At 40.3% G+C, this 26,531-nt stretch overlaps 1 long non-coding RNA gene across 1 annotated transcript; it reads right to left on the bottom strand.

Moving 5' to 3' along the window:
- Nucleotides 1-655: 655 nt before the first annotated feature.
- LOC132541192 (uncharacterized) lies at nt 656-22,507 on the bottom strand. Its single transcript, XR_009552363.1, has 3 exons — nt 22,090-22,507; nt 6,804-6,891; nt 656-1,022 (listed from the first exon to the last, which is right to left on the bottom strand). It is a non-coding gene; the product is annotated as an uncharacterized LOC132541192 (long non-coding RNA).
- Between the last annotated feature and the right edge of the window lie 4,024 nt (nt 22,508-26,531).

Genomic DNA, 26,531 nt, shown 5'->3' with positions numbered 1-26,531 from the left:
ATGCTATTCCACTGCAGAATACTGTGCCCCAGGATGGTTCCGTAGCCCCATGTCCACTTGGTTGATTCCAAATTATATTCCTCCATGAGGATCATTTCTGGAACCATCCGTTCCACCCCGGTTCCATGGCTGCCAGTTCTTAGCCACATCGCCCCGCCAGATATTCGTCGGGATGCGGCATCATCTAAGTTCATTTCCCACGTCTACGCTCGACCGGACCTGCCAATCTACGCGGATATCTTCGCCCACCCTGTCCAACGCTTGACGTCTCGTCACCCAATCTGGTCCCCTACGCCTACACTGAACTTCTCTGTTCCAGACTCTTGGAAACAGAGTTGGCAGTCAGCTGAGGTCAAGAACAAACACCTCATCACAGACCCCTGCGAGCGTCAACCCGGCTTTGACCTAGCACGTTGTGATCGGGCCCTCCTCAATCGCTATCGAACAGGCCATGGCCGGTGCGCCGCTATGTTCCATCGCTGGGGAGCCAGAGACGACCCGAACTGCCCCTGCGGCTCCAGACAGACTATGACCCACCTAGTCAATGACTGCCACCTCTCCAGATTCAAAGGAGGTCTCGAAACTTTACATCAGGCTCAACTTGACGCTGTTGACTGGTTACGGAAGAAGGGCAAACGCTAGAAGAAGAAGTCAAGATGAACTGCTTCTTCTTGCAAGGCGGAAGTGGCCCAGTGTAAACAACTTGCCATCTGGATGCTTTAGGTCTCTTGGTGTTGATGTTGACTTGTGTCCTGTGCACGGAGACGCCAAAATATCTGCATGTTCACCTTCCCTATGCTGTAGGTATATAAATGAATGACCTCCTTTAGAAAGGGTTTGGGTCAGGGGCCGGGTGGTGGTGCACCTGGCTGAGTGCACATGTCAGAACACACAGGGACCCGGGTTCGAGCTTCCCTGTCCCCACCTGCAGGGGGAAAGCTTTGCAAGTGGTGAAGCAGTGTTGCAGGTGTCTGTCTCTCTCCTTCTCTATCACCCTCTTCACTCTTGATTCCTAGCTCTTTCTATCCAATAAAGAAATAAAGATAATTTTTTTAAAAAGAAAGGATTTGGGGGAGTCGGGCTGTAGCGCAGCGGGTTAAGCGCAGGTGGCGCAAAGCACAAGGACCAGCGTAAGGATCCCGGTTCGAACCCCGGCTCCCCACCTGCAGGGGAGTCGCTTCACAGGCGGTGAAGCAGGTCTGCAGGTGTCTATCTTTCTCTCCTCCTCTCTGTCTTCCCCTCCTCTCTCCATTTCTCTCTGTCCTATCCAACAACAACAACAATAATAACGACAACAATAAAACAACAAGGGCAACAAAAGGGAATAAATAAATAAAATAAATATTTAAAAAAAAAAAAGAAAGGATTTGGGTCACTTGTGACTTATCGTGGTACTATTCTGTCTAAAGACAGACTTAGCTCTGAAAACTGGGAAAGGGACCCAGAGTTTTTATTTTAGAGCTGTCCTCTAGTCATCTAATCCAAAACATTTAGTCTTTATGTCTTTTCATTGTATAAATTAGTATCCAAATTCTCTGGCTATTTTTCTTGCTGCTATGCCATGTTCTGTTGTCTTCTCAGACCTTGCCTTTAACTGTACTTGTAACTACCTTGCTTCTGATAGTAAAGACTCTCCAGCTGACTTCTATTACCCTAGATTCGTCTTAGCCACTTTGCCATCAGGAAGATTCATTACATAACAGTTGTTTCTACTCTCTGTCCTACAATGAATTACCCTTATGCTTCTCAGTGGGACCAGTTTTTCTCATCTTCATAAGTCTCTTTCTTATTACATAAATGTTGCACTGTCCTCTGAGACTTCTTAACTCCATAGTTTCTGGCTCCCTATTTTATTTGAATATCCAGAATTGTCTGAGAGTAGCATTAAACTTTTAGTGGCATTTTGAATAATCTATAATTGTAAGTGAGTAAGTTCTAATTATGTAGGAATAAGCAATAAGAAAATAAATGATTGTACAACTGGGCCATCCATCATGGACGAAAGTTTAGGTACAATATTGAAACTCTCATTACAACAAAACTATTGCTATAATTAATCTCAAAAACAATGCTAATTGTTTCTAAACTACATACATTACGAATGTATGCTGATTTGTTTTGTAAGAAATTTGAAGAACATAGAGCAACACTTCTATCATTTACTCTGGGTGTTAGACTAAAGAGTGATTTTTTAAAAAAATCTTTCATTGTGTTTGCTATAGTTACCCAAATATTCCACTGTAAATAGTTATTATTTTTACACTAATATTTTTATTTAAATTCTAACCTAAAGACAGGGGGAAATACATAGACATTTACACAATCGATTTCATGCCTGAGGCTAAAAGTTACCAAATTCAGTCCTTGGCAGAACTGAGCAATGCTCTGGATATATACGTATTATATGTATGTATATATGTATATGTGTATGTATATATTCTTACCTAAAAGTACACCAAATATCTTCTCCCAATAAACTTAACTTTACTGGTTATATTGTTCAAACTTCTATAATAACAAATTGAAATCTGAGAGTGTTTTTACACTGTTTTGATATTATAAATCTCCCACATGTCTCCATTGCCTTCAGCGTACTTCTCATAAATCTTTCATTCAGGTTCTTGTTTTTTAAATCAATTCTTAAATTCTTTGCAGATTAGAATAACAAAATAATACTAAGTAGACTATATGCACCTTGAGAATAAATTTCATATTCTGTAAGTTAAAGCCTGTTTTTATACTGTGAATAGTTCTTTTAAAGTTTATTTACATAGTATGACAGAAAGGGAGGGAAGAAGCCCAGAGCATCACTCTGACACATGCAAAGTCAGGATCAGACTTGGGACCTCATATCTGTGAATATACCCATTAGCCACCTCCAAGGTTGCACATACTACCATTTGTAACCAAACCACACGATGGTAGAGATGCTTTCACTCTTATTTTAACAGATGGGGGGGAAAAAAAAAGCAAGATCTAGAAAAGTCACTGAGACTTGCCCAAGTGACGCAATAGTGAAGGAAGCTTTAATGTTGTGATTCTTCCTCCTCTTCCTCCTCCTCCTCCTCTTCCCTTCCTTTCCCTTCCCTTCCCTTCCCTTCCCTTCCCTTCCCTTCCCTTCCCTTCCCTTCCCTTCCCTTCCCTTCCCTTCCCTTCCCTTCCCTTCCTTTCCCCTTCCCCTTCCCTTCCCTTCCTTTCCTTTCCCCTTCCCTTCCCTTCCTTTCCCCTTCCTTTCCCTTCTCTTCCCTTCCCTTCCCTTCCCTTCCCTTCCCTTCCCTTCCCTTCCCTTCCCTTCCCTTCCCTTCCCTTCCCTTCCCTTCCCTTCCCTTCCCCTTCCCCTTCCCTTCCCTTCCTTTCCTTTCCCCTTCCCTTCCCTTCCTTTCCCCTTCCTTTCCCTTCTCTTCCCTTCCCTTCCCTTCCCTTCCCTTCCCTTCCCTTCCCTTCCCTTCCCTTCCCTTCTCTTCTCTTTTCTTCCTCTCTCTCTCTCTCTCTCTTTTACTTTCTAGCTGAAAAAAGCCAGCCCTGAGTAGTAAAGCCCCTAACAATGACTGGGAAAAAAAAAAAAACATAACTCAACTGCATCTGTCTATTGCAATAGAAGAAAAGTTGATAGAGAGTGTGGAATGATAACACCTAATATGGGGAGAACAGAACAGAAACACCTGTGATAACAACAGTTTTGTAAGTTAGTATTTCTCTAATAAAGTGATCAATGATTTTTTTTTTTCACACATTCAGGTACTGTGGTAACCTGAATTCAACATGGCTTCTTCAGGATGTCTACTAGTCCCACTATATTTCACTTGTTTCTAGCTTTTACTCATTCTTTGTCCAAACTTTATGCTCCTGCCTCTCTGCATATATCTCCAGTCAATCATTTCTAAACACACCCAAAATAAAATCCAAAGTCTTTACCAGAGTCTCTATCCTTTCCTATCTGATTTAAGTCTCTCTTAAACCAATCTCTGTCCTTCCTCTTTCTCTGAGTCTTACTGAGAGTCTTTCTGTTCCTCCCTCAACCACTTAATAGTATTTGTCCAAAAAGTTCAAATTAGTTCTACTGAACATGCTAACACTCTATTTAAAAAAAGGCAATCTCTTAGTCTTTTCATGAATGGCTCCCTCATTTCACTGAAAACAAATGTCACATTTGAGGGCAGACCTTTCTTGAGTACAATATTTAAGACTGTCACCCTACCCCTACTACCACTTTCAATTCCATTTATTCTCTTTCAACTTTCTTCAGAGCACTTATTACAACTAATACAGTTCATTTCTTTATTAGGTTTCTTGTATGTTTCCTTGGTTAAAATCCAAGTTCTCTGAGAAAAGACATGATGGTTTGTTCATTTCTGTGTCACCAGAGTTTTTAGTGGAATGCAGTATGTACTCTTCCAAAAGAAACATTTGTAGATGGAATGAGCACATGAATGAATGACAGGTTGAATTTCCTCTGGACGGCCCTTTGTTCTCACGTTTACTGTTTCTGATTTAGTTTGCAGACTGTCAGAGTGAATGTTAGAAACCAGTATTATGGAGTGTGGTTCCTAGGCCAGGAAAATAGGTGCCATTTCAGATTCTGTGAGAAATGTAAATTCTAGACCTACTGTTCATACTCTCTATATGTAGGAACAAAGAGACTACAATTCTTAAAGTTTTATAGATAACTTTCAGACCTTCCTAAATCTGACATGTGCGTCTTAAAAAGAATATATTGGCACACGACTGACTTGCATTAACCCTTATTTTTTTTTCTTCTGGGATAAAGTTTGAACTCTTTTTTTTTTCCCCCCATCATTTTACTGGGTAGGATGTTAATGGTTTACAATACACTGTTGACACATGGGTACAGTTTCTCATCTCCCCATCTATCCCATGATAGTTGTCTGCAAAACACTCTCAAACTCAACTTATGGCTTTTTTCACCATAATACACAAGGCCCCCAAAGCACCCCCTGCCCCAGTCTACCTACTCTAACCCTCCCTCCTCCAGAGTCCTTTGCTTTGATGCAATACACCAAAGCCAGTTCCAGTTGGACTTTGTGTTTTCTCCTTCTGTCCTTGTTTCTTACATTCTGCTTGTGAGTGTATTCATTCTTCTCTTTGTGGCTTATTTCACTTAACATGATTTCTTCAAGCTTTACCCAAGATAAGGTGAAGGCAATGACTTCATCGTGCTTAACAGCTGAGTAGCATTCCATTGCATATACATACTACAACCTTCTTAGCCACTGGTCTGTCATTAAATACCTGGGTTGTTTCCAAGTTTGTGCTATGATAAATTGTGCTGCTCAACTCTTTCCTTTGACTCCTAAGCTCTGTGAGGTTACACCTGTGTCCATCTACCCACCTTTAGTCTGTTATTACTCTTTTTTTTTGTCCAAGTTCTAAATTTATCAGTTAAGTGATTTCAATGAACTGTATTATCTCCTCCTTAATTTTTCATATGTTCCCCCTACCTGTGATATATCTCCTCTTTATTCCTGTCTTTACCTGTTACTTCTTTTAGTAGATTCTTGTGATCTATTTAATATATTTGGCTTTGGCTATCTAATTTTTGGATATGTATTAATGTCTTTAATTGACTTTTCTTTTTTCTTATTTTAATTTTTTTATATTTATTTATTTATTTATTTTCTCTTTTGTTGCCCTTGTTGTTTTTCATTGTTGTTGTAGTTATTATTGTTGTTGTTATTAATGTCATCGTTTCTGGATAGGACAGAGAGAAATGGAGAGAGGAGGGGAAGGCAAAGAGGGGAAGAGAAAGAGAGACACCTACAGACCTGCTTCACCGCCTGTGAAGCGACTCCCCTGCAGGTGGGGAGCCGGGGGCTTGAACCGGGATCCTTACAACTGTCCTTGTGCTTTGCGCCACGTGTGCTTAAACCACTGCGCCACTGCCCGACTCCCATTTAATTGACTTTCTTAATCAGTTGGCTGGAGGCTCCCTGAGTTTCAAAATATTTGTTTATAATTTTATCCATGTTATGAAGGTCCAATTTAATATTCACTGATATTTATGGATGAATAAATGAATGAAAATTGGGAATGAATTTTATTTTCTGATAAAATTAAAATGTTACCCATGATAGTTAGAGATATATTGAATGGTACTTCAGCTCCAAAACTTAGATAAATCATTTACTATTAAATCTATGGGCCTCATATGAATACATAACCATTTTTGAAAATTCATTTTAATCCTTATTTTCTGATTTAAATATTGTCTTCATGAAGATTCCCAACTAGTAAAGTCAGTACTGTTGTTAACATGGAGGAGTGAATTAAGAAATAAGAAAACAAAACGAAGGAGAAGAAAGCAGTTTCTGAGGAAAGAACCACCAGTGATTTAACAAGGCACTAACAATAAGGTTTTAAAGGGAAAGGTTAGAAGGTCATTTAGAAAGCTAAAAATTACAGGCTAGTTAGCACCAAATTTCAATTGGAGAGACTTATAGGACCTTCTGATTTGGGAGAGTTATTCTATGACTCTGACCTACAAAACACACACACACACACACACACACACACACACACACACACACACACCCTGAAGTAACAAACTGTCAGCTTTTGAGATAGCCTGAAGGCCTATAATCAGCTAGAAGTCCGCACAAATGAATGTTCATATGTATTACTGCCCTACCTTTTCCTTCACGTTTCTGTGAATGGAAGGAATTGTGATACCCACCCCCTCTATTATTTCATTTTCCCGAGGCATACAGTGCAGTGAAGGCTGCAGCACACAGCATATTGGAATGATTATTTGATCAGTTAGGTATCAAGTCAAGTCCTTTTCATACCTTAATGCATTCATCTTCAAATGCTTAAGATCACCAGGGTTTCTGTGGTTATTTGATCTGATCACCAGGGTTTCTGTGGTTATTTGATCTGTCAAGAAAGAAAGAAATTAATTTCCATGCCCACCTTGCCATGGTTTTTGGTTCACCATTCTCCATTTGGGCAATGTCAACTCAACTGGGAGAATAAAGAGGTAGCTTAGTGTTTTTACAGATCCTGGATATTGCCATTAATCAAAATTTAAATTCCAGTTCTGTTGGCCAGTAGATCTGTGACTTTAGGCTAAGCATTCATTTCTTTGAATCTTCGTTTCCATCTCATTAGCAAAATAGAGATAAGAATAGCATTTGTCAGCTGGGGAGATGGCATAATGGTTATTTCAAAAGCCTTTCAAGCCTGAGGCTCTGAGGTCCCAGGTTCAATCTGCAGAACCACCATAAACCAGAACTGAGCAGTGTTCTGGTCTCTCTCTCTCTCTCTCTCTCTCTCTCTCTCTATCTTTCTTTTTGTATTAACTCTCATTAAAATAATATATATATATATATATATATATATATATATATATATATATTTCCTTTTGTTGCCCTTGTCTTGTTGTTATAGTTATTATTGTTGTCATCGTTGTTGGATAGGACAGAGAGAAATGGAGAGAGGAGGGGAAGACAGACAGGGGGAGAGAAAGATAGACACCTGCAGACCTGCTTCACTGCCTGTGAAGGGACTGCCCTGTAGGTGGGGAGCTGGGGGCTCGAACCAGGATCCTGACACCGGTCCTTGTGCTTTGCACCACATGCGCTTAACCCGCTGCATTACCGCCCGACTCCCAAAATAAAATATATTTTTAAAAAAAGAATACAGGTCCATGAAGGATGATAAATGACATAGTGGGGGTTGTATTGTTAAATGGGAAACTGGGGAATGTTATGCATGTACAAACTATTGTATTTACTGTTGAATGTAAAACATTAATTCCCCAATAAAGAAATTTAAAAAAAAGAATAGCATTTTTCAAGAAATAGAAGTATGATAATTGTTTATAAAATGCATAAATCAGTAGGGAATCTTGAAAAATTAATTATACTTCCTCCACCCCTTTCACCCTTTAAATAAGAAAACTAAGACTTATTAATTTGACTAATGTAGCATTGAAGTTAAAGCTTGAACTATCAGGTGTAGGTGCTTATTTCACCATGTGTGAGATCACAGCACTGTGATCTCTCTCTCTTTCTTTCTCTCTCTCTCTCTCCCTCTCCCTATCTCTCCCCCTCTCTTTCTTTTTGTCTCTCTGTTCTCTTTTTCTCTGAGAAAGCTAGCTGAGAGTAATGATACCTGGTGACAATAAAAGAGAGAGTGAGGGAGAGAGAAAAGGAACTTCTCTATGTGGTATCTGGAATTGTCAGTGGACTGAATCACTACATGATAAATAATGTGACAGACACACAGCCAGCCAGACCATATCCAACTCTCCAAGGTGTTAAGAATAAGTGCTTGAAGATGGAGTGTTTATAAGAAGACAGAATGAGAAAGGCTAGACTTGCTCTGGGCATGGAGGACATAGCCTGCACATCTAGTCAAGTTGAATTGCATGTCAGTAGAGAGGAATGTTTAGTGTGAAATAGACATAGACAGGGAAACTTACTCACAAAGTTAATTTTTTTTGAAAAAATATTTATTTACCCCCTTTTGTTGCCCTAGTTGTCTTGTTGTTGTAGTTATTATTGTTGTCATCGTTGTTGGATAGGACAGAGAGAAATGGAGAGAGGAGGGGAAGACAGACAGGGGGAGAGAAAGATAGACACCTGCAGACCTGCTTCACCACCTGCGAAGGGACTCCCCTGCAGGTATGGAGCCGGGGGTTCGAACCGGGATCCTGACGCCAGTCCTTGCGCTTTGTGCCATGTGCATTTAACCCGCTGCGCTACCACCCAGCTCCTAATACAAAGTTAATTTTTATAAACATATAGAAAATATAAATATGGGAGTTGGGCGGTAGCACAATGGGTTAAGCGCACGTGGTGCGAAACGCAAGGACTGGCTTTAAGTATCAGGGTCAGAGCCCCCCGGCTCCCCACCTGTAGGGGTGTCGCTTCACAAGTGGTGAAGCAGGTCTGTAGGTGTCTATCTTTCTCTCCCTCTCTCTGTCTTCCCCTCCTCTCTCCATTTCTCTCTGTCCTATCCAACAACGATGACAACAACAACAGCAATAATAACTACAACAATAGAAAGCAACAAGGGCAACAAAAGGGAATATAAATAATAAATAAATAAAAATATATAAATATTTTAAAAAGCTTCTTAGATTTCTTAAATTGATGAATATATCTCTACCTCTCCTTTCAAATTAGATGAGAAACTTTTTTTTTTGCACTCTCTATGAAAAGATTCTCAAAGATAACCAGAGATTTCAAAAACAAACACAACTAGAAGCTTTCCTACTTGATCTCCATGCTTCAACTCACAAAAGAAAACTATAAAAATCAAACTCCCTCCCAATTTGATTTCATTGCCAATTCTTTTTTTGGTGCTTTGAGGATATTTAAGAAGACTCTTGGCACCCTTGGAGTATGCCGGCTCTCAGAGGCCTCTTCTACAGATTTGGAACTCCTAGAAAGCAGAGACTTGACTTTATTCATTTCAAAATAGTTAATTTTTAACGAAACTAGCTTGATGTGATCATATAATAGAAATGGAAAAGCCTATAAATAGTGTTTACCTCATACTATAATGAGGTGAAACCATGTGGGGTTTCTAAGCAGAGCCTTGAGTTCACAGAAATCCTATTTTAATTATGCTCCATCAAGGTCCTGGAGTTTGGTCACTGAGTGGACTGGCTAACAAAGGAGTATTATGTTCTTGCATTGCAAGTTATAGGACCCGTCATAAATTATCTTGATGACTCATTTCCTCTAGTCACTCTAGTACCTCCAGTGTGTGTGTGTGTGTGTGTGTGTGTGTGTGTGTGTGTGTCCGTGTGCATGTCCGTGTGTTTAACTTGTGAGGTACAGATGGGGGGCTCTCTTTTAAAATGCCTGTTTTCAGTAATTTTTAATGTCCAATACAACTCCAACTCTATTAAAAAACCATTTTTAGGGACCCATGGACTCCCAAGACCATGCTTAAAGGTGACTCTGTACTCCTCGTGTCATTTTTGTCCTGGAGTAGCTAGGTACTGCAAGAGGCGGTTGATTTTGTCTTCAGTCACTAGGTGTGCTCTGCCAAGAGATGCTGAGTGAACCAGGGTATGTGACAAAGGCTCCCTGTTCTTCAGATAGAGACAGAAAAGGAAAGAGAAGAGAATATCCCCTCTCATTTTGGAAACCTTTCTACTATCAGATTCTCTGAGCTGCAAATGAACTCTATAAAAAGGTCATGTCATTTCTAGACTCCCTTCCGTCTATGTTAAATTCATAGACACATTCTTTTCCTTTTACACACTGCAGATTTGTTGTTGGTGACAAATAGCCTTGCTTTTGTTCTTTCGCTTCTTGTCTATTTGTCTCTATATATTTTAGACTGTTTTTTTTAAAGGTAGTTAGAGGCGTGTTAAACAAAATAAATGTTGAAAATATATTTCTGAATTATCATCTTTCAATTTCTCCTGGAAAGTTGCCTATGAATCACAGCCCTGTGGCTACTAATTGCCATTTCCTTGTCTTTGTTCTCCTTCCAGGATCATTTGGCAACTGCTTCATCCCATTGTTCTCTCATTTTCCCTCCTTCCTTTTCCACAAAAGTCCTACTAATTAACTGCAGCAGCACTGTAAGTAGCAAGGATTATGAATTCTATGTAATGCCTTGCAACATACTTCACATATTATTCATTTATAGATAAATTTCCCATCCTATGCATTTTCTCTTTATCCTTCACTTTGAAGAAGGGAAAGAGATCATTGTAAGATCTCAAAAACTACAGCTCATTCACTCCACTAGTAAATGTTTTTATGAATTTTACATCTCTCATTGATAAAACTTTGCATGGTACAAATATGGTTTTCATGAGAAGGCTTGCTTCTATTGTTGGTGTGCACTTTCTGTTTTCTCTTTTCTCAGTTCCCACACCTTGCTAAAGAACTCTTCAGTGATGGATTTACAGAGGGACCTGTTAACAGGACAATGACCTACCTGTCGGCACTCCCACCCAAGTGGTCTCTCTGAGGACCCTGAGCTCTTCTTCCCTTCCTTCACAGTGTCCAGCAGAGTTTCTAAGGGCAGGAACAATTCACATGATGACATCCTCAATTCTCAATTTGCTTCTTGCCACTAAAGGTTGGCAAAGATGATAGGAAGCAGACTTTCTATCAGTGAAGGGAATAGTTCCTACTTTTTCTAGAGGGAACTGTAGAGAGTGCTGTTCAGGACATCAGGATGTCTTGTGAACAATGAGGAGAAGAGTTAAATAGCAAAGTGCTTTATGAGAGAAAAGTTTAGACAGTCCAGAATACTTTCTAGATCATGCCTTTGTTAGAAATAGATGCAAAATTTAGCAGATGAAGGCCAGTGTGTGCGTACGTGTGTGTGTGTGTGTGTGTGTGTGTGTGTGTGTGTGTGTGTGTGTAGTTTCATTAAGAAAGCTCAGTATTGATCCTGAAGGATATTAGTGCTGAATTCTTAGCCCCTTCTTGCCCATTTCTTTTTCCTTTTGATGTATTTCTCTTATTTTTTTATTAGTGATTTAATAATGTTTTGCAGAAGTGTAAGATTTCAGAGGTCTAATTTCACATCCACACATGTAGCTGTGAGTCAGCACACCTTCCACCAAAGTCCTGTGCGTTTCTCCCCCATCTCATAACTAACACATAGTTTGGTTTCCATTACCTTTTTTTTTCCCCTCAAAAACAAAACAAACAAGCAAAAAACTTGGGGTCTATCTGTCTAAATTCTTCTTCCTCATTCCCACTTCCTCTTCCTATTTGTTTTTCCTCTTCCTTGCTCCACTTGCTCTTTTTCTCAGTGGAAATTAAATAAATAAGAAAATGCCATAGGAGAAGAACCCATTAACTTTGATGGTTTTTCTATGCCATTTTGTAGCAGGTCATTAGTGGAGTTATGAGCAGTTGAGGCATATTTAAATAATAAATTATTATCTTTGTCAATTAGAATATTGTTTGTATTTTAATTATTTTTAAAGAGGAAAAATCAACTCGTTCTCAAACTAACAACTTCAATTCATTCATAAAATGAATTCACTAGAAAGATAGGTTCAATAGTAACTCATTGCTGCTCTATCAAGAAGCTTGCTAACTATGTTCAATGATCAGTCCAGATACTAAAAGACAAAAGTTGGTGAAGAAGTTTTTTTTTATCTGAGCATCAAAATTACAGTGATCCCTAGGAGTTACAATATTTGTATATCATGATGCTTTATTTTTTGATAGGTATCTTTGTGCAGTGGTGTATTGATTTTTTTTTCTCAAAAGTTGATTTTCCTAAGGGGAAAAATAATTTCTTTATATCTCCTGTGGAAGTCATAACTGATATTCAAATATGTAATGGCTTTTCTAAAGAAATGGGTAAATCACACACTAAGATTAAAGTGCATCAACAGAAAGCAGAGTTAGAAAAGACTTTAAAAATGTTGAACAGTTGAAGCCAGATAAGACTTTCACACCTGAGGCCCAAGGTTTGATCTCTAGCGCTGCATATGGCACAGTGGTGCTCTAGTTCCTCTTTCATGAACTAAGATAAATCTTGCTTTAAAAAAAAATAGAACTTACTGTGACTGTAAATTATTAATTCCCCAAAACGAAAAAAAAAATAGAACTGTCTAATGGATTAGAGAAATGATTTTCTTATAACATGATCTAGCCAAAGAGAAACAGTCCTCAGGTCTGGATGCTACAGAATGTATTTCCACACTGGGTGGGAGACTGTATTCGAAGAATATGTGTGCCAGGGGGTGAAATGGCTCACCTGAATAGTGTCCTGCCTGGGCATGTGGACAGCACAGGTTTGAGCCTGGTCCCTACACACTGAAGAAAGCTGCAGTGCTGCAGATTCTATCTATCCATCTATATCTATCTATCTATAATCTATCTATCTCTCTATTTCCATCTCTGTTGGTCTGCTTCTAAATCCTGCTTATAAGACCTTCTGTTTTGATCATCACATTAGGTTCGCTTGTATTACTTATGATGTATTCTATTTACATAACCACTGTTAACTAAGCACCCCCCTGCCTCCGGGACATTGGTTTAATCCTCACTGGTTCCCGCTTTTCCCTTCTCCCTGCCCCCTATCTTACATACTTCCTTGTTCCGCCTCAGGAGAGATGCAGAAGAGAATTGTGTTGTGATTAGAAGAGATTAGATTATTGAACCGCATCCCTGCTCGTCAATAAAGAGATGCTGCTTCCCAACTCAGCCATGAGTCCCTGGTGGTTTCTCTCTCCCACCCGCGAAGCTAGCACGACACATCTCTCTAACTCCATCTCTCTCCTGCCTCTGTGTCTCTAAAAGAAAATAAAAAGAAACCATGTATACTGAGGTTTTATAAGATTATTTCTGCCTGACAAAGTTTCCTTTCCTGTTTTTTTTATGATAGAGACAGAGAGAAAAAGAGGCTGAGAAAGGATTGTAGAAATTGAGGCACTTATAACCCCGCTTCACTTTTTTGTGAAACTTTGCCTGCCATGTGAGCTTTACTGGGTGCTGTCCTGCTTAGTCCTTGACAGAATCTTCCGAATCCATTGTCACTGGCATCTTCTGAGCAAGCCAGAGCACTCATAAAAAAGGTTTAGAGTTTAGTATCGCAGATATGCTATTTTGTCCTGCTTTATATCTTACTGCCTTTCAGACACCAAGTTGCAGATGCTACTATGATTTCATCCTGAATTCCCTGGGCAAATGACCTCACCTATGTGTCCTTCTGCCTCACCTCTCTGGAGACTTGTCCCACTACGAAAGATAGAAATGGGCTAGGGGTATGATTGATCCACCAATGCCCATGTCCAGTGGAGAAGCAATGACAGAAGCCAGAACTCCCACCTTCTGCATCCCAAAAAGAATTTTGGTCCATATTCCCAGTGGGGGGAGAAATGACAGGGGAAGATGACCAGAAGGCTCTGAACTGCAACTCCATCAGGACCCAGAGAGAAGAGGAAAAAAGAGAGGACACTCAGAAGTAGTAATAGCTATGGGCGTAACTTGGAAGGGAAGGGAGTACAGCATAATATGGGAAAGTGACAAATCTATATATAGACAGTTATCGAAATAATGGTCAGCCCATATCTCCAACCTTGGGAAAACTACTGTAGTTTCCCAAATGGAGGGAATGGGGATACAGAATTTTGGTGGTGGGAAGGGTGCAGAATTATACCTGCTACCTTATAATTTTGTAAATCAACATTAAGTCACTATTAAAGGTTTAAAAAATGAGATGTCTGATACTTCTAGAAAAAAAATTACAGATATTCTAGAAGGCAGAATAAAAGATTACTAATATACAGATGACTTCTCCTTAGTGATATCCAACATTGTGTTAGGTGTTTTTTAATGGCTAAATCATATTGGCAGTGTTTTAGTGAACTTACGACTAAGTGAAAACCCTAGATGATTTTTCCTATGTGAATTCAAAGATATTCAGCTTTGTTTCGTCTGTTCTTGCATAATGGGCTTTAATACCCTGAATGTCAGTTTTCATATACATTGTTGATGAGTTGTTACTGATTCTGATGGCAAAATACTTTTACGTCTTGAATTCGCTTACTGCATTACACACCTCACAGTAGTGTGTTATTTCACATGATGAGAAAATTCTACATCCTCCTGCCATTTAATATTTTTTAAACATGGACTTTGCACATAATGAAATTCCACTGTTTCTGGTCATTGTTGTTCAGATAGATGATAGATAGACAGACAGACAGGCAGACAGATAGACAGACTGATAGATAAGTACCACAGCACTGGAGCTTATTCCTGTGCTATAGTGCCCACCATCCACGTGATGGTGAGACTTTGAATCTGACTTGTGAACATGGCAAAGTCTGTAAACTTCTCGGTGAGCTCTCTTTCTCAAATTGTTGATAGAGGTAATAAGGCTGAACCTAGTGACATTCTGATAGAGTATCCTCAGAGGAGATATGTTAAACTACTCTCCATGAAATAAATTCTCTGAAAAGAATCAATATCTTTTAAAGAAACAACTTAAAGAAACCTTTAATCCCTGAAAGCAGTTCTTTGTTCATGTTTCAAAAAATGGCATAAAATAATAATGCTATTAATGCAAGCACTTCCTACTATGTGGTTTTTAAGTTATCTTAGACTGTAAAATAGGAGAACTCAAATAGGGACCTCCTACCTGTTCTGGGTTAATCAATAAGCTTTAGTTTTGCAAAAACATCTGTGACTGTTAAGGGCAAATTGAAATACATCAGAAATGTCATTACCGGGTGCCGGTCAGGTTGCAAACCAGAGGTTATGTCTCCTGCTTCCCTGGGCAATAAGCACCCCTTTTGGTCTCTTTCAAAGCCTTTCACATCTGGCTGGTGCTGAATGAATCTACTGTCAAACCATGACTGCTGTGGTACCTGGTTTCTGACGAATTAATTACACATTCAGAACAGAGGACTTAGTGGTGTTTGGGGACTTGTGGCAGAGTTCACACAGCTTCTTTGAAACAAAGGAGGCTTTGTCTTTCCTTCACTCCTGCTCTTAACAAGGAAGTGAGTCTGATCACTGGTCACATTAGAGATGTCTTATTTAACAGAGCCAGTGGTGATTGGATCAATATTTTTCTAAATAGCATCTTGTGTGTTAGCTGTGAGGGAGGCTAGTTTTGTTGGATTTGGCTCTTAAATATGGTTACTATCATTTACTAGTCTGAGAGAAAAAGAAAATGGTATGGCTATGTTTGTTGAGAGGTGTGGGGGGGTGTGGGGGGTGTGTGTGGTGTGTGTGTGGTGTGTGTGTGTGTGTGTGTGTGTGAGTGTGTGTGTGTGTGAGTGTGTGAGTGTGTGGGTGTGTGTGTGTGTGAGTGTGTGTGTGTGTGTGTGAGTGAGTGTGTGTGTGTGTGAGTGTGTGTGGTGTGTGTGTGTGTAAGTGTGTGTGTGTGTGTGAGTGTGTGTGGTGTGTGTGTGTGTGAGTGTGTGTGAGTGTGTGTATGGTGTGTGTGTGTGGTGTGTGTGTGTGTGGTGTGTGTATGTGTGTGTAAGTGTGTGTGGTGTGTGTGTGTATGGTGTGTGTGTGTGTGAGTGTGTGTGGTGTGTGTGTGTGTGAGTGTGTGTGGTGTATGTGTGTGTGTGTGTAGTGTGTGTGTGTGTGGTGTGTGGTGTGTGTGTGTGTGTGGTGTGTGTGTATGTGTGTGTAAGTGTGTGTGGTGTGTGTGTGTATGGTGTGTGTGTGTGAGTGTGTGTGTGTGTGAGTGTGTGTGGTGTATGTGTGTGTGTGTGTGTGTGTGTGTGTGTGGTGTGTGTGTGTGTGTGTGTGTGTGTGTGAGTGTGTGGGGTGTGTGTGTGGGGGGGGTGTAGCCACCAGACGAAAAAGAAAAAAACATAGGTGTTCAGGCTGGGGAGGTCCCCTATTTTCATATCTACTTGCTGTTTTTTACTTTTGGATAATTTTTACTTGAAAGTGTTTTGATGTCATCTATCACAAAGAGATGAGAAATTGTACCCATGTATCAACAACTATACTGTACTGGATTTTTACAAAACCTTTAGAGCTCCTATAAACCATTAAATCCTCTATAAAATGATAAAAGAAAAACAACAGCTATTGGATACACCTGAAAGTTTATACTTCTTGAAGGAAAAGGACTGGTTCACAGTAGACAGGTCTGCTACCACAGTCCATCTCAGAAGGTTCAACCCAAAAAAGTCAGTACTAGAAATTCAGGTTAAAAAATTATACACTCTGCCACTCAAGAAAGACTGGTCCTGCAATGAGTGCAGCCTAGAATGCTCCTAGCTGTGACCATGGACTGAGTTCAGACTGACAGGGATGCAGAGGCCACACAGGCTCCTGTGCTAAGTATGAGTAGATATGAGCCTAGGTCAGACCAATGGTTAATGGTATTTATTACTTTCCAATCGCTATGGAACAGGCCATGGCCGGTGCGCCGCTATGTTCCACTGCTGGGGAGCCAGAGACGACCCGAACTGCCCCTGCGGCTCCAGACAGACTATGACCCACAGAGTCAACGACTGCCACCTCTCCAGATTCAAAGGTGGTCTTGAAACTTGACATCAGGCTCAACCTGACGCTGTTAACTGGCTACAGAAGAAGGGCAAACGCTAGAAGAAGATTACTTTCCTCATATTTGGGAGCTACTCTCTGCCTGCCCTCATCCAGCTTTCTAAGTCCTATTCCCAAGTCCGACACCATCTTCCCAGATAATACTTTTAGTCTACCTGCATGTTAGCTATTGGGGTCAGGCAAAAACTAATAAAGCACCTTGGAATATATCTAACATAGACCTCCTAGCTTTTTCCCCACATAAAGACCCTTAGTTTCATCTGTTCTAAACCTTTAGGTTTCTGTTTATTAAATAATGTTTCCTGCTTTATATCTTCCCACTTGTCAGCCACCAAGTTGCAGATGCTACCATGACACCATCTGGACTTCCCTGGGCAGACAGCCTCATCAGTGAGTCTTAAAACCTCACCTTTCCAGGACCCTACCCTACTAGGGAAAGAAATAAACAGGCTGGGGGTATGGATCAACCTACCAATATCCATGCTCAATGGAGAATCAATTCCAGAAGACAGACCTTCCACCTTCTGTACCCCATGAAGAATTTTGGTCCATACTCCCAAAGGGATAAAGAATAGGGAGACTTTCAAATGAGGAGATGGGGTGTGGAACTCTGGTTGTGGAAATTATATGGAATTGTATCCCACCTATCCTACTATCTTGTTAATCATTATTAAATCACCAATACAAAATAAAAGACACACACAGAGATCGTGAACCAGAACAGAGAGAATGAGAGAGAGAGAGAGAGAGAGAGAGAGAGAGAGAGAGGGAGGACACCAGAGCAGACCATTACTCTTGACATCACTCTGGTGATGTCAATGATTAAACTCAGGATCCCATACTTTAAAGTCTGCCACTTTATCCATTGTACCACCTCCTGAGTTGTAAGATTTTTAAAATGATTCAGACTATATTTAAACCACTGTGAAATCTTTTATAAGAGTTATTTATCATGAACAAGAGTGGGGAAAGGGGAGGGGGGAGGGGAGAGGGAGAGACCAGAGAAATGCTCAGCTCTGATGTATGGTGGTATCTGGAGGGTTTAACCTGATATGTATTGGGACCTCAGTCATGAATATCAAGTTACTACAACTGCACTATCTCCAGGACTTAAACCACTATTATTGAATAATAATATCTCTTTGGTCAAGTTTCTTTCTGAAATCAATTCAAAGCAGCAAAACCACAAAAGAAAACCAACGGTTCTGGCTTTTGGAGCTCGAACTGGAATTGTGACATGAGGTAGTGCTGCTTTTCATGGCCATCAGGACGTTGTTTTCAGTCTGCCTAACAAATCCACATTCGTGTGTGTCGTGCAGGGTTTAGCAAACACAAAGGAACAGGGGACACTCAAAAGATGACCAAGCACATGAAACAATAGGAATTAATAGTTCATTAAATATGAAAGCTCCCCAACTGGATGAGAGAACGTTCCCTGCTTCCTACTCTTCAGCTGTCAGAAGCTTTTTTTTTTTTTTTTTTTTTTTTTTTGTGAGAGAAGCAAAACATTCAGAGGCAAAGCATGAAAGGCAGGGGCAATGGGAAGCATGTGAAAAACTGAGGGCAAATGCTACCCATGACAGTTTCTTTTTTTATTTACTTAGATTTTGATTGAACTTACTTGTGCTGGCTAAGTACTTCGCAGAAGCTGACGTGTTGTGGGTGTTTTATCAAGCAACTGTGAGTGATAACGAAGGAAAGAAGGAAAATGTACCCTGATTCTACCGACTTTTCTATATTCTTCTTTTCACACTGAAACTTGGGAACAAACCAAACATCGCCAACTTGTCAAATGTTTTTCCTAAATCCTCATACTCCTATGGTTAGAATAATAATAATAAAAACAACAGCAAGCAGGAATTAAAATGAAGGCATATGGGGAGTCGGGTGGTAGCACAGTGGGTTAAGCCATGTGGCACAAAGTGCAAGGACCAGTGTAAGGATCCCGGTTCGAGACCCCAGCTCCCCACCTGCAGAGGAGTTGCTTCACAAGCGGTGAAGCAGGTCTGCAGGTGTCTGTCTTTCTCTCCCCCTCTCTGTCTTTCCTTCCTCTCTCCATTTCTCTCTGTCCTATCCAACAATGACAACATCAGTAACAACAACAATAATGACAACAACAACAATAAAAACCAACAAGGGCAGCAAAAGGGAAAATAAGTAAATAAAAATAAATGAATAAATAAAAGAAGGCATGTGGAAGGCTTGTTTTCTGGTCTGTTTTGTACGTGTTGCTGGGTTCACTGTGCAACTTTGTCCGGACTCACATGTGAGGAGAGCAGCCAAGGGATGGAGGTGATGGATTAAACGGCTTTTCCATTACCTAAACTCAAGCTCCTAATTTGTCTTGGAAGTGGAATGAGCCTGAGCAACTTGGAAACACAATTGAAAACAAATGGGGGTGGGAGGTTGGGGGGGTGAATTTTATGTGTGATTATTACTTTTTAATTTTGCACTGTTACCTCAGTAACTAAACAAGTCCATTCAGCAGCGAAGCGTACTGCTTGCTCAGGGTCCCATTATTTCAATCACCCCATCTACAGAGAGCTTCTTTTGCCAAAAGACCAGAGGGATCCTTGAAAGCAGTTTTGGATCAGAGCCAAAAATCTAAAGGCTCTGGCAAGTTCTTTTCGATTGCAAAGCAAACTTAATTCCCAGGAACTGGGAAGGGAGGGAGGTAAGGATTGAGGGAATGGTGTAGTTTTTAAGAGGGAACATTCACTCTCTCCTTAGGAGGACCAAGCCGGCACTTGAATATTGAAAGGGAGACTTAAAACAGACTGCAAATGTTTTGGGCCTTTTTATTTCTTGGGGGGGGGGGGGGATTGTCAAATTATAAGTTATTTTTTTCCCCAGAAAACGTAAATTATTAGACAAGCATTCACAAAACAGAAAATTTGTGGTGAAGCGGATGATTGTCTTGGGGCTGCTTCATGTTTCTATAAGACGCTGGATTTCAGCCAGAGTTAGCCTTCTCTGCGGGCTCCATAGAGAGGTGAACTACTTGGTATTATTTCACTCTAGTGTTGGAAACAGCATTTATGGGTGAGGGGGCACTATTTGTATGTGATCATATAACTTACTACTGTGAAAAACAACTTTAGAACCTGGTCCTTCACTTTATATGAATTTTACTATGTTGTTTTGTTTTTTTTAAAAAAAAAAAACAACTATGGTGTGTGTGTGTGTGTGTGTGTGTGTGTGTGTGTGTCCTCCAGGGTTATGACTGGGTTTGGGTGCCTGCACTAAGAAGCCACTGCTCCTGGACACCATTTTTTTTTCCATTATTGTTATTACTATTGTTGTTGTTGGATTGGACAGAGAGAAATCGAGGGAGGAGGGGAAGACAGCAGGGGAGAGAAAGACAGACACCTGCAGACCTGCTTCACCACTTATGAAGCGACTCCCCTGTAGGTGGGAAGCTGGGGGGCTGGAATTGGGATCCTTATGCCAGACCTTGCACTTTGCACTAACCCAGTGCGCTACCACCCGGACCCACAACTGTATTTTATTCTTATTACATTCTCCCATGTCCATCAGAGAAGCAGTTACAGAAGCCAGACTTTCCACCTTCTGCACTCCATAATGGTTTTGGGTCCATGCTCCCAGAGGGATAAAGAATATGAAAGCTACACTAAGCAGAACGTGGACTGGAGTTGGTGTATTGCACTAATGTAAAAGACTCTAAGGGGGGGGGGGGGAGTTCAGATCCCAGAACATGATGGCAGAGGAGGACCTTGTGGGGATTGTATTGTGGAAAACTGAGAAATGTTACACATGTATAAATTATTGTATTTACTGTCAACTGTAAAGCAATAATCCCCCAATGGAGGAAATGGGGTGTGGAACCCTGCTGGTGGGAACTGTGTGGAATTGTACCCCTTGTCCAAAAAACTTATTGATCATAATTCAATCAATAAAACATTTTTAAAAGAATCTGGAACCCACAAAAAAACCCCAACTATGTTTTATAATAATAATGATGATGATGATGTTGAGACACTGGGTTATCAGTACATAGCACCCTATTCTTTGCTACTTGGTTTGTGAATCAGTTGAAAGATAAAACCAAAAGTCAGGCAAATGGATTTCAAAATATCATTTCATCTCACTGTGCACCTCATAATACAATTGACTCTATTTTAACTGATTTTTAATATAAACATTTATTTATTAGAGGCAGAGAAAAATTGAGAATGGGTAGGGGAGATAGAGAGGGAAAGAGACACCGGCATCCCTGCTTTACCTCTCATGAAGCTTATTCCCCGCAAGTAGAGACCAAGGGCTTGAATCCAGGTCCTTGCGCACTGTAATGTGAATGCTTAACCAGGTACAACACCATCTGACCCGTCTGTTTTTATTACAGTACAGCATATAGTACTGTAATAAAATGTTTTAAAATATATTTAGATGATGCAAAGTGACATTAAACTATCTAAAGATGGCTTACAAATCCACTACCAGTAAAATAAAACATTATGTTTAAAATAATGGTAAGGGACAACACCTTGTTTACTGAGTTTCAGGAATGGAGCCAGGTCCTCAGTGAGGACTACCTTACAGGCTCTCCTTCCTGCTTAATACTTACTGTGTCTATTTGTCTGAGATATTTTGCAGCTGTGAAGATATTCTGGCAGAGTGAAGAGATCTCAAATTTCCCTTTAGACTAGAGTAGACCTTCCGCTTACCCTGTTTTGCCTCCCTTTATCATTTATTTAATATTTATTATTGGATAGAGATAGAAATTGAGAAGGGAGGTGGAGATAGAGAGACAGGCACCTGCAGCCCCACTTCACCACTTATGAAGCTTTCCCCCTGCAGGTGGGGACACCAGCGGCTTGAACCTGTATCCTGTGCACTCTAATGTGTGCACTTAAACAGGTGTGCCACCGCCTGGCTCCTCTTTATCCACTTATTAGTATAACTGGCAATAATAAGTGTCTAGTTTGTTCAGAAGAGATCAAGTGTTACTCATGTAGCAAAAAACATTACAACAGAAAAAGGCAACATCAGCAGGAAAGTAACCAATCTATCAGCAGAGGATCTGTTTTCCTCGTGTTTATTTTCTAATTATAAAAAGAGGATAAAAGCTAGCTACCTTTTTTGTTGTTGTTAGTGGTGGTGTTGCAATGCAGGCTTTGTTGAAAGTGGCTCATTCCATCTGGAAGGCTTTATCCTGAGTCACGTAGAGCAGAACGACAGGAAGGATCAGTAACTTAAGGAAAAACATATATATTCACCAATTAGGGGGGAAAAGGTGTTTCATCATCTTGAACTCCATTTTTAATGTCAGTGACTTCAGAGGGATCTTAGGAATTCTCAGTTTTTGGAGTTTTTAAAGTAGTGACTGCTGAATAGTTAGTAGAAATTGATGAACATATTTTTTAAGTTTGGGGGGGGGGGGGACCAGCCCTGATTAAGTGATTACAAATCTCACCCAGAATGAAAAAAAAAAAAAAAAAAAGAATAGATACTCTTCTCCTGGCTAGGGGAATTTTCTAGAAACAATGTCTCAGTCAAAATATCTTCCTTCAAATAGAAATGTAAATCATGTTCTGTTCCTGGATGATTCAATCTCTGCTTGAAAGGTAGTTGTTTTAAACAGCCTGTGGAACTGCAACTCTGTTGACAGAATATGTCCTTTGTTTCTATAGCGAATGTGTAATTCAAAATCAGTTGAGAAATGTATTACTAACTCATCCTTTTTGGCCCTGCTCCATCAATGTTCTTAAGAATTTTTTAATAGATCTTGGTCATTTAATAAAACTTCCCAAAGTCATTCAGATACTGTATTGGAGGGGCCTTTCTCTCCTGTCAGACACCTTAGTAAAATGTAAGTCTGTTCCATGCATGTCCTTGTAGTGGGAGCTATGAGAGTAGAAGTTTCACTTTTCCTTTCTGTCTTATTTTCCCCCTTTTTTTTTGGCCATTGCTGTCTGAAATTCTCCTCAATGTAAGACCTTGTGGTGGTGCCCTCCACTGAGAACACAGGTAACCACACTCAAGAATCCTTGTTCAAAAGAGCAGAAAGGAAAACACAAAGCAGAACTTGGACTGGAATTTGTGTTTTGCACCAAAGTAAAAGACTCTGGGGTGTGTGTGTGGGGGGGGGGAGGGCTCAGGTCCTGGAATATGATGGTAGAGGAGAATCTAGTGGAGGTTGAATTGTTATGTGGAGAACTGGGAAATGTTATGCATGTACAAACTATTGTATTTTACTGTCAACTGTAAACCATTAATCCCCCAATAAAGAAATTAAAAAAAAAAAGGACCTTTGTTGTCTTCACCTGCAGGGGGGAAAGCTTCATTTCCAGGGTTCTTTTCACAGCGCTAGCACTGTTAGTCCACAGCTCCTGGAGGCAGACCTGATTCACCACTTGTGAAGTGCCCTCCCTGTAGATGGGGAGGGAGTGCAGGGCTCGAACTGGGATCTTGCAGGGGTCCTCTTTAAACTCTTACAGCTATACAAGCTTTGATGGATGGTGAGTTGTCTAATGCTATGCGGCTTCACTGGCAATACACTTTATTTTTACTTGGACAGAACTACTCTGGTTTTATTTGCCCTTAATTTTGTGGGAAATATAAAGGGATTGACTTTGGAAGCAAAATTTTAACTTACACTATTTCAACATGGTACAGGCTGATTTATATGAGGTTTTTTTTTTTTCTCAAAAGTGACAATAAGAACCATCAAATATTAATTATAGCTAAACTGAAGTCACATATTCTCATATCCAACATCATTTTAAGATGAGTACTGAGAGATTATGAAACATCCATTTGACATAAGGCAATTTTTATGGCAGAGTAAAATATGTCTGATATGTATTCCTCCTGAAAAAATGTTATCATAGCACTTATTTCAAAATCATGTGCTTAGATCACTTTTCCAGGGTTCTTAATTTTTTAAAATATTTTATTTATTTTCCCTTTTGTTGCCCTTGTTTTTCTTATTGTTGTTGTAGTTACTATTGTTGGTGGTGGCGGTGTTGTCATTGTTGGATAGGACAGAGAGAAATGGAGAGAGGAGGGGAAGACAGGGGGAAAAAAGATAGACACCTGTAGACCTGCTTCATCGCCTGTGAAGTGATTCCCCTGTAGGTGGGGAGCCCGGGGCTTGAACCAGGGGCTTGAACCCGGATCCTTACGCTGGTCCTTGGCGCTTCATGCCACGGGCACTTAACTCACTGCACTACTGCCCGGCTCCCCAGGGTTCTTAATTTTAAAGATTATTTACAAAGTTCTTTTCTCTTTCTCTTCTTTACATATAATTACATGCTGATTGTCTATGCTCACCTACCAAAATATAAAATCAAGGTAAATGAAAACACTGTACTACTCCAAAGTGAATTTCTTGCTCATCGGTTTCCCTAGCCTAATTACACATAAAAATACCGTGTGGAAAGTTTCATTTTACAGATGAAAACATTAAGTTCTGGGATGAATGAACCAACCTCATATATTCTACTATATAGAAGCAGAATCAAAAGTATAACCTGGTTCTCCTAAAATTAATCTGATTATTTTTTCCATCCACTATGATCTCCACTGTGAAAATTAAAGGAGAAAGTTGATGAGGGTTGATGATATGAATCTAATCCAAAAACTGATGCTTGCTCTGTGAAATTTACTACTAACGTATGTTGTCAACTTGTACTGTATGTTATTAAGAAAATCAAACACTTCACTACATAGGAATCAGTTTTATTAATCTTGGATGTTCAATTTGGCATTATGGGCACCTTTCCTTAAGAAAATGAAATGTCCAACCATTCTTCCATCTAACAGAATTGCCTAATAAAAAAGGAGAACAGCAGCAACTGGTGATGTTACTTTATAGGATGCAGCTATATGGAAATAGCATTAAAGGACATAAATTCTGGAGAGGTCTTATGTGATACAGCAAATCCTAACAATGGGATTTTCAAAGTTAACCCAATTGCCAAATAACTTGGTCATAGCAATAACTATCTCTTGCCTTCTTAAACCTTAAGACAGCAGGAATCTATAACGTCTATATTTCTCCCAGTCCTGGAACCTCTAGTGTGGGGTTTACTTTCCTGCATGCTTCTCTCCATTCATACCAACTGATACCGCATCTGCTGATGCCAACCTAAGAAATGCAATCAGTACCACCTTGGTATATTTCACTTCAGATTGTGTCCAAAGACATCAGGTGTGGAATGTACTCTGGTGAGGCCTTTCCTAACACATAAGACTCCTTAATTCCATTTAGGCTGGTGCACTTCCTAACAAAGTCTCAAAACCTAGATATAGACCAGGGTCCATGAGATAGGGCATGTGTACATGTATCCATAAATTAGGGCAAAATATAGACCTTAAGGCAAACGTGCACAGTAGTGCACAATGAAGTCAATAAACGTAGCAACCAAGTAGAAAGACCTAAAAAGACACCATAAAGTACTTAATCAAATAGTTTCTGCCTAGACCTAGATACCCTCCTCACCTACTTCCTATTACACTTTCCTCAATCACTCCAAAGTTAACCCTGTCAGACAAAGTAAGGATTACAAAAGTTGAATAAAGGCAAGAGACCGGCACACTCTAATGATGACCCCATCACCTGGGACCCTAGTCAGTTAGTCCTGGGATTCCCACACAGACATGATGGGCCTAGACCTCAAATAGATCCCTCTCTCCACTGTCACTGGTCATCTCCATCAGGAACAACATCTTGGGCCCCTTTGTGGGCCCCTATAGGACCTTGCCCTCAGTGTGGATCAACAGTGGTAGAGACTGTTCCATTCTCTGAAGAGAGGTTGGAAAACATACTCTTACTTCCACCTGAGGAAGATGGGTCCTGAAATTAGTGCAGCCTGGAAAGTTCCTAGCCAGGACCACAGAATGTGAGCTCAGACCTACAGGGATGCAGAGGTTATACAGGCTCCTGTGCTGACTACGGGCCCCAGACCAAATCGATGGGGTTTACAGTTAACAATATTTATGCACTTTTCCTATATTTGGGAGTTGCTCTCATCCCTGACCCAGCTTTCGAGTCCTTTTCCCAACTATGACACCATCTCCCCAGACAATAACCTGGGTCCATCTGCATATCTGATGCCAGGCTCATGCAAAAACTAGTAAAGTCATAGGCCCCTTGGAGTATACCTAAAATAAACCTATGAGCTTCTTCCAAAAAGGAGACCCCAAATCTTCATCTAAAATATTCTTGCCTTTAGGTTCATGATTAGTCAACAATTTGTTCTGCTGCATATCTTAACTCTTTTTCAGCTACCAGATTCCAGATGCTAACATGATGCCAACCTGACTTCCTTGGGCAGACAACCCCACCATATGTCCTGGAGCCCCACCTCCCCAGATCACTTACCCACTAGGGAAAGAGAGACACAGGTTAGGGGTGTGAATTGACTTACCAATACCCATGTTCAATGGGGAAGCAATTACAGAATCCAGACCTTCCACCTTCTGTACACCACAATGATCCTGGGTTCATACTCCCTGAGGGATAGAGAGTAGGAACGCTATCAAAGGAGGGGATGAGATATGGAGTTCTGGTGG

The sequence above is a fragment of the Erinaceus europaeus genome, chromosome 11 (genome assembly GCF_950295315.1).
Source record: "Erinaceus europaeus chromosome 11, mEriEur2.1, whole genome shotgun sequence".
In the NCBI taxonomy this organism is placed as follows: Eukaryota; Metazoa; Chordata; class Mammalia; order Eulipotyphla; family Erinaceidae; genus Erinaceus; species Erinaceus europaeus.
The sequence above is the reverse complement of the archived record's forward strand: the minus strand, read 5'-3'. Positions and strand labels throughout refer to the sequence as shown.